General features: G+C 51.0%; 4 non-coding genes and 1 pseudogene across 4 annotated transcripts; all 5 read right to left on the reverse strand.

Moving 5' to 3' along the window:
* Positions 1 to 1,608: 1,608 nt before the first annotated feature.
* LOC141204415 (U2 spliceosomal RNA) lies at positions 1,609 to 1,686 on the reverse strand (annotated as a pseudogene).
* Positions 1,687 to 2,801: 1,115 nt separating this feature from the next.
* LOC141204694 (U2 spliceosomal RNA) lies at positions 2,802 to 2,992 on the reverse strand. Its single transcript, XR_012275551.1, has one exon. It is a non-coding gene; the product is annotated as a U2 spliceosomal RNA (small nuclear RNA).
* A 1,115-nt stretch (positions 2,993 to 4,107) lies between these two features.
* LOC141204695 (U2 spliceosomal RNA) lies at positions 4,108 to 4,298 on the reverse strand. Its single transcript, XR_012275552.1, has one exon. It is a non-coding gene; the product is annotated as a U2 spliceosomal RNA (small nuclear RNA).
* Positions 4,299 to 5,413: 1,115 nt separating this feature from the next.
* Positions 5,414 to 5,604, reverse strand: LOC141204079 (U2 spliceosomal RNA). The gene has a single exon (XR_012275051.1). It is a non-coding gene; the product is annotated as a U2 spliceosomal RNA (small nuclear RNA).
* Positions 5,605 to 6,713: 1,109 nt separating this feature from the next.
* On the reverse strand, positions 6,714 to 6,904 carry LOC141204696 (U2 spliceosomal RNA). The gene has a single exon (XR_012275553.1). It is a non-coding gene; the product is annotated as a U2 spliceosomal RNA (small nuclear RNA).
* Between the last annotated feature and the right edge of the window lie 5,199 nt (positions 6,905 to 12,103).

Genomic DNA, 12,103 nt, shown 5'->3' on the forward strand with positions numbered 1-12,103 from the left:
CTCTTTCCCCGGGTTGGAACTGGGGAGACAAGAAGGGGAAAATCCTCCTCGGAATAGATAGCGGCGGGTGGAGGAAAGGTTAATTCCACCGCTACCATGGTCTGGGGAGGGAGAGTGGCTGCCGGGGCAGGGGAAAGGACACTTGCTGAGGAGTAGGGGAAGGAGGAAGAGGAAGTGGAATCCTCAGCAGGGGTGGCCGGGGTGGGGGGGGATTGGACGGGGGTGGCAGGGGGAGGGATCGAGAGAGGGGTGACAGAACTCTTACCCTCCTTTGACTTTTTCTTCTGCTTCGGAGCTGCTGGGACCGTCGCTGGGGCTTTGGCCACCGACTCCTTGACCGCTTTGGCCTTGGTCGTCTCGGCCTTGGCCGCTGGGGCCTTGGTCGTCGCGTCCTTGACCTTCACAGGCCTGGTCGTCGGGGCCTTGTCCTCCGTAGCTGGGGTCGTCGCAACCACCGATGCCCAGGATCTCTCACGCCTGGGGCAATCCTTGTACAGATGAGCCGCCAGCCCACACAGGTTGCAGGACGTCTTCTTCGGGCAGTCCTTCGAGCTGTGTCCCGTCACTCGACAAATCCTGCAGGCATCCTCCTTGCAGTCCTTCATCTCGTGGCCGTTCTTGCCGCATCTCCTGCAGTTCCGCGGCATGTCCGGGTAATAGATGAGGCCGTAGGAGTTGCCCAGGGAGAATGTCGGGGGCAGGTGCCGAAGTCCGTCTGAGTACGCCAGGTCCCTGTGAAGTCTAACGGTCACCGACCACTTACCTGTCCAGAAGCCGAGTCCATTCAGGATGTGAGAGGGTTCCTTCACAACCAAACAGAAGCGTCTCAGGAAGGTACAGATGTCTTGGCCTGGGGTGTGCGGGTTGCGCATGGAGACCGTGATCCTCCTTTCATCCCTCTGGATAGGGCAGCTACCTGTAAAGGCAGAGAAAGAATTATCCGGTCCTTTTGCGCTTACCATTTCCCAGAACCTCCTGCAGGTGTTCACAGTGGCGAAGGTGACGAAGAAGATCCCCGTCAAGAAGGTCTGGATGCTGAGGGTGTCCGACCTGGAGAAGCCTCGATCCAGCAGCATCTTCTGGCAGAACACGTCCGAGGACATGTCCGGCACCCTCCCATCCACTTCCTTCAGCTTCAGGGCCACCGTCTGCCGCATCCATGGCTCCAGGGCTGGAGCTTCGTGGCGGGGCTTCTGGGGTCCCTTCTGCTGGCCAGTCGTGGAGGCAGAGTCCTTGGGGTCAGAATCGGCTCCTGGCTGGGCCCTCCTGGCTGTCCCCAGCTCCAGGCTCTTCTTTTCGGCCTTCCTCGCAGCGCTTGCCATGGCTTTCCTCCTGCAGTTACTTCTTGGAGCTGGATCTGGAACTCTTCCCGGAATGGGTGGAGCTATGCAGATTCTTCTCCCGTCGTGTTCTGGACAAATTCCCCGAAAGGTCTTTGTCTCGATGATTTTCTTCCTCGAAGATTCCACAGGACAGCCCGATTCTTCTCCGAGTCTTCGTCTTCTTCTGGATTCTTTAGAGCTTCTTCCTCCCACCGATATCCGCCTTCGTTCTCTGATGTCAGCTGGGCTCCGAAGCTCTTCTCCTTCCGAGTTCGATCGCTCTCGTCAAGTGTAGATCGTAGCTCTTGTGTTCTTAAAAGAACAGAAACTACACTTGATCTTAGCCAAAAGGCCGAGAAGCGATAACCAGAATTGGTTTCAAACTACGGAGCCACCCAAGGATCCTGAAAAGTCCATTTGTGGAGATGAGCTCCTGGACTCCCGTTAAGAAGACATGTTGTCAACCTCTAGATCCCTTACATGCCTGCACTTTTCGGCTTGCTGCTGCTGCAATCCACGCGTTTTAGATCTGCATAACTCCACCTCTTTAAACACAGCACCTTCACCCCCTGCTGTTCCCACCCGCCTCAACACCGTTGGAAGGGAGGAGAACCAATTAAGGCGGGGGGTGGGGTGGAACGAGCAGCTGTCTACCCTTAGCAGGAGGGCTCCTGATTACATACCTCTCCTGCTGCTGCTGCTGCTGGCTGTCCAGCAGCAGACTGAAGGTGGCTGCTGCTGTGCACAGGTATATAAAGGCTCAGAGCCTATTATGACACGCGCAGCCAGCGTTCCATTGCCACATTCCATCTACTGCAGGCAGGATACCTGGCTGGCTGAATGTCGCTGAGAAGCTCACAGAGACCGCCATAAGCAACAGTTTAACAGAATGCCACAGACTAATCAACCAAACTTTTTGGGTTGGGTTCTCTTTTATAGTCTGCAGGCATTAAATGAAAGAAGTCAGTGTTCCAGCAGAGGGAGACAACGTTTCAGAAAAGGCATTGTAGCAAACCAAAAAAGAAATTTTAAGCGCAGCAGAGTAACCAGCGCACATACCTGTTAGCTCAGGTGAGTTTAAAAGGCTGCTGTTGATAACAAGGGCATTTGCTAAATAGATGGTGTGTGTGCAACAATATACTGAAAGGTCAATTATATTGTGCAGCTTATCTCACCACCTGTAGTTATTTAGGTGAAAGCTCCAAAATGCTTGCCTAATATGTCTGTTTATCCAAAAGGAAGTAAAAAGGGAGAGCTAGAAAGATAGCATTGCATCACATTACATGGCAATGCAATGCACAGTTGCTGAAGTTGAACCAAAATGAGCTTGTAATCTGGCTTCTGCAACTTTGAACATGAAAAATCCAATGAGGAGAAGAAAAGCAAAGCCAAAGAGTCCATCCCAAAATCCGACAAACAAGCAAAATGAACAAAAAACATTGAATTCAATTCTTTCTGATTTTAGAAACTGCATTAAAGAAGGGGTGCACCGGTCCTGGAGATACTGCAATACCAGGTCAATGCGTGGAGTGGACAGAGCAAGCTCTTTTTCCATCTCCCTGTTCTAAAAATCCATTTAATATATGGTCCCCAGATAGGGGACGTATCAGATATTAAACTGATAAGAACAGATACTACACTTGATCTTAGCCAAAAGGCCGAGAAGCGATAACCAGAATTGGTTTCAAACTACGGAGCCACCCAAGGATCCTGAAAAGTCCATTTGTGGAGATGAGCTCCTGGACTCCCGTTAAGAAGACATGTTGTCAACCTCTAGATCCCTTACATGCCTGCACTTTTCGGCTTGCTGCTGCTGCAATCCACGCGTTTTAGATCTGCATAACTCCACCTCTTTAAACACAGCACCTTCACCCCCTGCTGTTCCCACCCGCCTCAACACCGTTGGAAGGGAGGAGAACCAATTAAGGCGGGGGGTGGGGTGGAACGAGCAGCTGTCTACCCTTAGCAGGAGGGCTCCTGATTACATACCTCTCCTGCTGCTGCTGCTGCTGGCTGTCCAGCAGCAGACTGAAGGTGGCTGCTGCGGTGCACAGGTATATAAAGGCTCAGAGCCTATTATGACACGCGCAGCCAGCGTTCCATTGCCACATTCCATCTACTGCAGGCAGGATACCTGGCTGGCTGAATGTCGCTGAGAAGCTCACAGAGACCGCCATAAGCAACAGTTTAACAGAATGCCACAGACTAATCAACCAAACTTTTTGGGTTGGGTTCTCTTTTATAGTCTGCAGGCATTAAATGAAAGAAGTCAGTGTTCCAGCAGAGGGAGACAACGTTTCAGAAAAGGCATTGTAGCAAACCAAAAAAGAAATTTTAAGCGCAGCAGAGTAACCAGCGCACATACCTGTTAGCTCAGGTGAGTTTAAAAGGCTGCTGTTGATAACAAGGGCATTTGCTAAATAGATGGTGTGTGTGCAACAATATACTGAAAGGTCAATTATATTGTGCAGCTTATCTCACCACCTGTAGTTATTTAGGTGAAAGCTCCAAAATGCTTGCCTAATATGTCTGTTTATCCAAAAGGAAGTAAAAAGGGAGAGCTAGAAAGATAGCATTGCATCACATTACATGGCAATGCAATGCACAGTTGCTGAAGTTGAACCAAAATGAGCTTGTAATCTGGCTTCTGCAACTTTGAACATGAAAAATCCAATGAGGAGAAGAAAAGCAAAGCCAAAGAGTCCATCCCAAAATCCGACAAACAAGCAAAATGAACAAAAAACATTGAATTCAATTCTTTCTGATTTTAGAAACTGCATTAAAGAAGGGGTGCACCGGTCCTGGAGATACTGCAATACCAGGTCAATGCGTGGAGTGGACAGAGCAAGCTCTTTTTCCATCTCCCTGTTCTAAAAATCCATTTAATATATGGTCCCCAGATAGGGGACGTATCAGATATTAAACTGATAAGAACAGATACTACACTTGATCTTAGCCAAAAGGCCGAGAAGCGATAACCAGAATTGGTTTCAAACTACGGAGCCACCCAAGGATCCTGAAAAGTCCATTTGTGGAGATGAGCTCCTGGACTCCCGTTAAGAAGACATGTTGTCAACCTCTAGATCCCTTACATGCCTGCACTTTTCGGCTTGCTGCTGCTGCAATCCACGCGTTTTAGATCTGCATAACTCCACCTCTTTAAGCACAGCACCTTCACCCCCTGCTGTTCCCACCCGCCTCAACACCGTTGGAAGGGAGGAGAACCAATTAAGGCGGGGGGTGGGGTGGAACGAGCAGCTGTCTACCCTTAGCAGGAGGGCTCCTGATTACATACCTCTCCTGCTGCTGCTGCTGCTGGCTGTCCAGCAGCAGACTGAAGGTGGCTGCTGCTGTGCACAGGTATATAAAGGCTCAGAGCCTATTATGACACGCGCAGCCAGCGTTCCATTGCCACATTCCATCTACTGCAGGCAGGATACCTGGCTGGCTGAATGTCGCTGAGAAGCTCACAGAGACCGCCATAAGCAACAGTTTAACAGAATGCCACAGACTAATCAACCAAACTTTTTGGGTTGGGTTCTCTTTTATAGTCTGCAGGCATTAAATGAAAGAAGTCAGTGTTCCAGCAGAGGGAGACAACGTTTCAGAAAAGGCATTGTAGCAAACCAAAAAAGAAATTTTAAGCGCAGCAGAGTAACCAGCGCACATACCTGTTAGCTCAGGTGAGTTTAAAAGGCTGCTGTTGATAACAAGGGCATTTGCTAAATAGATGGTGTGTGTGCAACAATATACTGAAAGGTCAATTATATTGTGCAGCTTATCTCACCACCTGTAGTTATTTAGGTGAAAGCTCCAAAATGCTTGCCTAATATGTCTGTTTATCCAAAAGGAAGTAAAAAGGGAGAGCTAGAAAGATAGCATTGCATCACATTACATGGCAATGCAATGCACAGTTGCTGAAGTTGAACCAAAATGAGCTTGTAATCTGGCTTCTGCAACTTTGAACATGAAAAATCCAATGAGGAGAAGAAAAGCAAAGCCAAAGAGTCCATCCCAAAATCCGACAAACAAGCAAAATGAACAAAAAACATTGAATTCAATTCTTTCTGATTTTAGAAACTGCATTAAAGAAGGGGTGCACCGGTCCTGGAGATACTGCAATACCAGGTCAATGCGTGGAGTGGACAGAGCAAGCTCTTTTTCCATCTCCCTGTTCTAAAAATCCATTTAATATATGGTCCCCAGATAGGGGACGTATCAGATATTAAACTGATAAGAACAGATACTACACTTGATCTTAGCCAAAAGGCCGAGAAGCAATAACCAGAATTGGTTTCAAACTACGGAGCCACCCAAGGATCCTGAAAAGTCCATTTGTGGAGATGAGCTCCTGGACTCCCGTTAAGAAGACATGTTGTCAACCTCTAGATCCCTTACATGCCTGCACTTTTCGGCTTGCTGCTGCTGCAATCCACGCGTTTTAGATCTGCATAACTCCACCTCTTTAAACACAGCACCTTCACCCCCTGCTGTTCCCACCCGCCTCAACACCGTTGGAAGGGAGGAGAACCAATTAAGGCGGGGGGTGGGGTGGAACGAGCAGCTGTCTACCCTTAGCAGGAGGGCTCCTGATTACATACCTCTCCTGCTGCTGCTGGCTGTCCAGCAGCAGACTGAAGGTGGCTGCTGCTGTGCACAGGTATATAAAGGCTCAGAGCCTATTATGACACGCGCAGCCAGCGTTCCATTGCCACATTCCATCTACTGCAGGCAGGATACCTGGCTGGCTGAATGTCGCTGAGAAGCTCACAGAGACCGCCATAAGCAACAGTTTAACAGAATGCCACAGACTAATCAACCAAACTTTTTGGGTTGGGTTCTCTTTTATAGTCTGCAGGCATTAAATGAAAGAAGTCAGTGTTCCAGCAGAGGGAGACAACGTTTCAGAAAAGGCATTGTAGCAAACCAAAAAAGAAATTTTAAGCGCAGCAGAGTAACCAGCGCACATACCTGTTAGCTCAGGTGAGTTTAAAAGGCTGCTGTTGATAACAAGGGCATTTGCTAAATAGATGGTGTGTGTGCAACAATATACTGAAAGGTCAATTATATTGTGCAGCTTATCTCACCACCTGTAGTTATTTAGGTGAAAGCTCCAAAATGCTTGCCTAATATGTCTGTTTATCCAAAAGGAAGTAAAAAGGGAGAGCTAGAAAGATAGCATTGCATCACATTACATGGCAATGCAATGCACAGTTGCTGAAGTTGAACCAAAATGAGCTTGTAATCTGGCTTCTGCAACTTTGAACATGAAAAATCCAATGAGGAGAAGAAAAGCAAAGCCAAAGAGTCCATCCCAAAATCCGACAAACAAGCAAAATGAACAAAAAACATTGAATTCAATTCTTTCTGATTTTAGAAACTGCATTAAAGAAGGGGTGCACCGGTCCTGGAGATACTGCAATACCAGGTCAATGCGTGGAGTGGACAGAGCAAGCTCTTTTTCCATCTCCCTGTTCTAAAAATCCATTTAATATATGGTCCCCAGATAGGGGACGTATCAGATATTAAACTGATAAGAACAGATACTACACTTGATCTTAGCCAAAAGGCCGAGAAGCGATAACCAGAATTGGTTTCAAACTACGGAGCCACCCAAGGATCCTGAAAAGTCCATTTGTGGAGATGAGCTCCTGGACTCCCGTTAAGAAGACATGTTGTCAACCTCTAGATCCCTTACATGCCTGCACTTTTCGGCTTGCTGCTGCTGCAATCCACGCGTTTTAGATCTGCATAACTCCACCTCTTTAAACACAGCACCTTCACCCCCTGCTGTTCCCACCCGCCTCAACACCGTTGGAAGGGAGGAGAACCAATTAAGGCGGGGGGTGGGGTGGAACGAGCAGCTGTCTACCCTAAGCAGGAGGGCTCCTGATTACATACCTCTCCTGCTGCTGCTGCTGCTGGCTGTCCAGCAGCAGACTGAAGGTGGCTGCTGCTGTGCACAGGTATATAAAGGCTCAGAGCCTATTATGACACGCGCAGCCAGCGTTCCATTGCCACATTCCATCTACTGCAGGCAGGATACCTGGCTGGCTGAATGTCGCTGAGAAGCTCACAGAGACCGCCATAAGCAACAGTTTAACAGAATGCCACAGACTAATCAACCAAACTTTTTGGGTTGGGTTCTCTTTTATAGTCTGCAGGCATTAAATGAAAGAAGTCAGTGTTCCAGCAGAGGGAGACAACGTTTCAGAAAAGGCATTGTAGCAAACCAAAAAAGAAATTTTAAGCGCAGCAGAGTAACCAGCGCACATACCTGTTAGCTCAGGTGAGTTTAAAAGGCTGCTGTTGATAACAAGGGCATTTGCTAAATAGATGGTGTGTGTGCAACAATATACTGAAAGGTCAATTATATTGTGCAGCTTATCTCACCACCTGTAGTTATTTAGGTGAAAGCTCCAAAATGCTTGCCTAATATGTCTGTTTATCCAAAAGGAAGTAAAAAGGGAGAGCTAGAAAGATAGCATTGCATCACATTACATGGCAATGCAATGCACAGTTGCTGAAGTTGAACCAAAATGAGCTTGTAATCTGGCTTCTGCAACTTTGAACATGAAAAATCCAATGAGGAGAAGAAAAGCAAAGCCAAAGAGTCCATCCCAAAATCCGACAAACAAGCAAAATGAACAAAAAACATTGAATTCAATTCTTTCTGATTTTAGAAACTGCATTAAAGAAGGGGTGTGTTATGCACACGCCCGGGCTGAGCGGCGTGTGCGTGTGATTGTAGTGATTCCACTGGACCATGAACCGGAGAGTGCCTGGAGGGGCGTGACTAAGTATCTGGCCGATCCGACCAAGATGGCACGACGGCATACGACGCCAGTGCACCAGGGAGAAACCGGGCAGAGGGACCAGGTGCTACTCCAGGTCAAACTCCGGACACGGGGGTTGACCCACACAGGGATTACTGGATCAGGCTGGTTAGGCTGGCGCACAGACTGGAGGGTATAGGCAGGCACGACTGGTATGCAGGCAGGCGGGTAAAGGCAAGCGCAGCTAGAGTGCAGACAGGGAGGCACTAGCAGGTAGGAACACAGGCGGGATAGGACCCAGTACACACTGGGACTCAGGAACAATACAGGTGGAGGGGTACAGGCAAGCACAGCTAGAGTGCAGACAGGGAGGCACTAGCAGGTAGGAACACAGGCGGGATAGGACCCAGTACACACTGGGACTCAGGAACAGGCAGGTTAGGCTGGCACAGACTGGTGGATATAAGCAAACACGGCAGGTATGCAGATGGGTGGATACAGGCGAGTATGCAGGCAGGGAGGTACTGGCCGAAAGGACGGGCTGGAGCACAGAAAGGTTAAGACCCAGTACAGACTGGGTCACAGAACCGCAGATGCGGTAGACAACCACAGCAGAGAGGGAACGCCCGAAGCGGTGGGCAAGAACAGAGCAGGACGGGGCTGCCGGAGCAGCGGGCACAAGCAGGGCAGGACAGGACTGCCGGAGCAGCGGGCAGAAGCAGGGCAGGACAGGACTGCCGGAGCAGCGGGCAGAAGCAGGGCAGGACAGGACTGCCGGAGCAGCGGGCAGAAGCAGGGCAGGACAGGACTGCCGGAGCAGCGGGCAGAAGCAGGGCAGGACAGGACTGCCGGAGCAGCGGGCAGAAGCAGGGCAGGACAGGACTGCCGGAGCAGCGGGCAGAAGCAGGGCAGGACAGGACTGCCGGAGCAGCGGGCAGAAGCAGGGCAGGACAGGACTGCCGGAGCAGCGGGCAGAAGCAGGGCAGGACAGGACTGCCGGAGCAGCGGGCAGAAGCAGGGCAGGACAGGACTGCCGGAGCAGCGGGCAGAAGCAGGGCAGGACAGAACTGCCAGAGCAGCGGGCAGAAGCAGGGCAGGACAGGACTGCCGGAGCAGTGGGCAGAAGCAGGGCAGGCTAGAACCGCCGGAGCGGTAAGCAAAGGAGTCAGAGCAGACTAGAACCGCCGGAGCGGTGAGCAAAGGAGTCAGAGCAGGCTAGAACCACCGGAGCGGTGAGCAAAGGAGTCAGAGCAGGCTAGGCTGAGTAGGGGGGACAGGGCTCTGTTCACACGGAACAGACAGGAAGGGAAAGGCAGAGCCAGACACCCACAGGGTACTAGCAGAGAAGTAGCGAGTGGACCACAAACTCACAAACGGGAGTACAGAGACAACAAGCAGGAGTTAGGTACGAGTTCAGACTCTGCAGAAAAAGGAAGGGAACGGACATAGAGGCGAAACAGGTAAAGGATAGGAGAGAGTTCAGACTGGAACTGAGTGTACGGAGGAGACCGACACTGCAGCGGAATACAGGAGCGGGTCTGGGAATACGGCCCCCAGAGAGGCAGGACGAACAGGCAAGGTGCGTGTTCAGACAGGACAGACAAGATACAGGAGCAGGTCTAGGTAATCGGCCCCTAGAAGGCAGGAGGAACAGGCTAGGAGCGTGTTCAGACAGGTCAGACAAGATACAGGAACGGGTCTAGGTAATCGGCCCCTAGAAGGCAGGAGGAACAGGCTAGGAGCGTGTTCAGACAGGCCTGGAAATACAGCCTCCAGGATAGGCAGACAAGAGAACACAGAACGGGACCTGGCACCTTCAGAGTGCAAGCACACACTGAATGAAACACTATGCTCAGGCAGGGATAGATGGGAGCAGCAGAGCTATATACCAGGTGACAGACAGCAATAGGCTGAGGACGCACAAGGGGTGTGACCCACAGCAGGTACAAAAAGCAGGAAGTGATCGGGCGCCGCCCTTAAGCAGCAGAAACAGACACAAACAGACAGCATGGAGGGAAGCCAGAGAGACATTCTGGACAGGAGATCAAGTGCGCGCTCTTGCACAGTGGGAGATGGACCACTATGCAAGGACGCCGCCAGGTATGTTACAGTACCCCCCCCCTTACGCCCCCTCTTCTTCAGGCCTGCCAGAATCTTCCGCAGGGAATTCGAGGGCCAATTCTTCACTTCGAAGAGATCACTTCCCCTGTCCACCGGAAAAACTGGTCTCCTCTGGGTAGCTAGGATGCTACCTCCCATCCAGCCACCCTTAGCAACAGACGAAACGGGTGGAGTACCAGGAACAGCACACAAGGAAGTCTCTCTCCACATATTTTCAGGTGGCACCCCAGAGGGTACAGGAGACAACTGGAAGTCCTCCACCGGGTTGGAGGGGGACAGAGACTTGGGGGTAATCTCTGCTTCGAGGTACATCTTGTCAAGCTCACAGGAAGAAATAGACGGGTTATCAGGTACATAATGAGGAAAAGTCACTGTCTCTTTGTTTTCTGGTGGTACCCCGGAGGATTCAGGAAACAACTGGAGGTCCTCCGCCGGGTCAGAAGAGTGCAGAGGCTCAGAGAAAACATCTGCTTCAGAGTACACTAGGTCGGACTCACTGGACGAAGCAGGCGAGGTATCGGGTACCGAGTATAGGAAAGTCTCTGGCAATTCTCCACCAGGTGGCACCCCGAAGGGTTCTGGAGACAACTGGCGGTCCTCCGCCTGGTCAGAGGGGTGTGGAGACTCACGGGTAACCTCTGCTTCAGAGTACACTAGGTCGGACTCACTGGACGAAGCAAGCGAGGTATCAGATCCAGGATATAGGAAAGTCTCTGTCCATTTACCACCAGGTGGCACCCCGAAGGGTTCTGGAGACAACTGGAGGTCCTCCGCCTGGTCAGAGGAGTGTAGAGACTCGGGAGTAACCACTGCTTCAGAGTACACTAGGTTGGACTCACTGGACGAAGCGAGCGAGGTATCAGGTACAGAGTATAGGAGAGTCTCTGTCCTTTCGCTACCAGGTAGCACCCCGAAGGGTTCAGGAGACAACTGGAGGTCCTCCGCCTGGTCGGAGGGGTGTAGAGACTCGGGAGTAACCTCTGCTTCGGAGTACACTAGGTTGGACTCACTGGACGAAGCGAGCGAGGTATCAGGTACAGAGTATAGGAGAGTCTCTGTCCTTTCGCTACCAGGTAGCACCCCGAAGGGTTCAGGAGACAACTGGAGGTCCTCCGCCTGGTCGGAGGGGTGTAGAGACTCGGGGGTAACTACCACTTTGGGGTACCCATTGTCAGGCTCACAGGACGAAGCGGACAAAGTATTGAGTACCGGGTGTAGAGAATTCTCTCTCCATTTGTCATCGAGTGGTATCCCGGAGGATTCAGGAGGCAACAGGGGGTCCTCCGCCAGGTAGTAGAGGTGCACAGACTCTGAGGTAACCACAGCTTTGGAGCATCCTTGGACATGCACACCGGTTAAAGTGGGTGAAGCATCTGATGCCGGGTGCAGGAAGTTCTCCTGTGTGGAGTCTGGATGGGCAGAAGTCTCTTCGGGCAGGAGAACTGGTGCACTACCCACGCACATTACCCGTTGGGGCTTCTCCGGGATACAGGGAGATGAAGCTTCAGTAGGGACTTCAAGGTTGGGGTCAGGAGGTCTCAGGGAGGACAGACCCTGGCGTGACGGCTTGCCTCTACGTCTAGCACGTCTGGACTGCCTCTTGAGGTTGGGAGAAGTATTCCGGAAAGCGTAGTCACCCTGTGAGGATTCTGGGTGGGCAGTAGTCTCATTGGGCTGGAGGACTATTGCGCTACCCACACACATTACCCATTGGGGCTGCTCCGGGATATTGGGAAGTGAAGCTTCAGCAGGAGCCTCCGGGTTAGGATCATCGAAGACCATTAGAAAGGCCACCAGGAAGGCCATTAGGTCCAGGAGGATCGGATCCTGTGTTTCATATAGGGGGTTGATCCATTCCAAGGCATCACCCGCCAGGTAAGACAT

Source organism: Phyllobates terribilis, unplaced genomic scaffold, assembly GCF_046119375.1.
Source record: "Phyllobates terribilis strain yellow unplaced genomic scaffold, ASM4611937v1 Scaffold_134__1_contigs__length_4944459, whole genome shotgun sequence".
NCBI lineage: Eukaryota > Metazoa > Chordata > Amphibia > Anura > Dendrobatidae > Phyllobates > Phyllobates terribilis.